Below are 2,468 nucleotides of genomic sequence, written 5' to 3'. Positions count from 1 at the left end.
TTGCTTGTTGGCTTAACTGATGAAGACACATTTCATAAAAGCTTGGGAGTCTCCATTGCTGGCAGATCTCCTCCTCACCACAGCGTATCATCGCCAGTCCTAATGCTTTGATTCTCTGAGCCCTTCTCCTGCTCTCATTTCCTTGGTTTATCTGCTGGTCCAACTCACAGTTTCTCTCCCCAAGATGCAGCCACCTCTGTGTATCGTGGACTGCACTATGAATTCTCTCCCAATTATGGTGCTTCTTCCTCTATGTTCCTCATATACAGATGAACAAGCTAGACTATGAGGTAGGGTATGGATCGATTGACCATTAAATTGCTCCCAGCATTGAGAAGTTTTCTATCTCGTCTGGGTCTGTGTCTCCAACTTGTCCAAGATCAGAAGACTAGAAAGCAGCTGAGACAGTGTTTAATATCGGGACTATGAGATAAGCCCTAAATCCCAAGGCCCTCGCTCCTCAACAAATTGAGGAGGAGATTTGTTCTAGCAGTGTTCTCTAAAGTAGGCCATTATGGAATGTTCCAGAGAGCTTGTAATGGTTCTGATGTTTTATAGCTGGCATTTTTGTCTTATGGAAAAATGCCACTGGTGGTATCCTGTCGCCGTGGATTTTGTATTTGGAAGTGGGATGATTTAAGAGGAATGTTGATAAAATGGACTCCAGCGTGGGCTGGTGAGGAGTCCAGGAGGAAACAGTTGAGTAAGCTGTGTGATCTAGCGGAGAGAGAAAAGAATATTGGAGAGAAGGAAGCAGACAGCAGAACCACTTGCCTCCCTCAAAAGGGTCCCATGTGAAGGAAGCCGCACACCTTGCTTCTGCCCATAAAACTTTGATCAATCCTAAGTAGGAGTGTTTCCAGGAGGCAGCTGTCCTCTGCACTAGACCTGTATTCTAGAGAAAGGAAGGAGCCTGCCCAGCCTCAGGACTCTGACTGGAAAGGAGTTTTCCACTTACTAAGTTCATCCTTACTTCACCGTCTTGAGCCTCAGCTTCCCTGTTGAGTTTGGTCTGTCGCTATGTATTGTACTGCTAAATTCTGCATGTCAAGGTCTAGTTGCCTCAAGACAAATGAATTCTCATTTATGCCAGTAAACATGGCTCTTTTATTTAAAATTACTGATTGGATAAAAATGGCTACAGTCAATTCCTGGAGGGAATAGAGGTAGGTGGGTTTTCAGTTACCTGGTTGAGGCTTGAGGGTAGAGAGGACAGAGAAGGGCATAGGAGAGAGGAGGAAGCCACTGTGAGAGGAGATGGACCTTGAGCACATGGCCAGGAGAAACAGCAAGGATTTGGGACACACCACTGGGGAGGTAGGGAGTCCAGCAGTTAGGAAAGTAGATTAGGGGTTACCCCCCAGTAATTATCAAAGCCAAATAAAATAACCACTATCTAAGTCTCATTCATTTGTATGTTAGACAGAGATGAGTTTAAATTGGTTCAATGACACTTTCCCTTCTGTAAAACAGGAGGGAGAGTAAACTTACCTCTGAGGTTGCTGGTGATAATTGAGACAAGGGACGCCAACAATGTGGTGGCCACAGTGCTGTCCCATCAAATAACCAGCTCCAGTTGTTACACTGTCATCCTCTTGTTTTAAATCTGTGCACAGGGAGAGGTGTGGACATGCGTGAGCCAAGGCACACATGTGAAGGACAGAAAATGACCTTAAGCATTTGGTGCATGCCTTCCTCCTTGTTTCAGGAAAGGTTTCTCTTTGCTCTTCTCTGATTCAGGCACCAGAATAGCTGCCCAGGAAACTTTCAGGAATTTTCCTGTCTCAGCCTCTATCTCCTGCAACATATCCTGTAGAAGCACTAGGTTTACAGGCTTACACCATCTGGCTTTGTTTTGGGTCCTGCAGAATTAGAACTCAGGTTCTAATATACATAAGTGCTTCACCTACTGAACCATCTGCTTAGCCCCATCATCATTATTAAAATTAGCGTGATTACTTTTAGCAAAATGGGAAGGCCTGTTCGGAAACATACACACCGAGTCAGGGATCCCTTCTTTTCAGGAGAGACTAGAGGTCACCTCTTCCCTGGCAAAGCCTCTTTGATATCTAGCACAGCCTTAGAAAAGACCAGAGAACACCCTTCAACAGAGCAGAGAACACAGCCAACGGTAAGTGCAATGGGTCCTTAAGATCTCGGTTCCTGTCAATCACTAAAGTGGTTTGCTTGTTTATGGAAATTTCCATCTTGAAGGAAGCTCACTATCCCCTGCTTGACCCTGGCAAGGGCCTATGACTTCACTCCCTGGAGGACAACAATCAATATAGAAACCATGTGACTTACACTGTACAGTATTCACACACCAGCCAGAATGCCTGGGGCTCATGCGGTCAGAGATAGGAGAGCAGATCGGGAAATAAAAAGGATGCTTATTAATGTGCATGGCATGCTGGGCCCACAGGCATGGGACAATGTACAGAGATGGGAGTGTCTCAGAAGAACAACTG

This window comes from Grammomys surdaster, unplaced genomic scaffold (genome assembly GCF_004785775.1).
Source record: "Grammomys surdaster isolate TR1022 unplaced genomic scaffold, NIH_TR_1.0 201, whole genome shotgun sequence".
Lineage (NCBI taxonomy): Eukaryota > Metazoa > Chordata > Mammalia > Rodentia > Muridae > Grammomys > Grammomys surdaster.
This window is presented reverse-complemented; position numbering follows the sequence as displayed.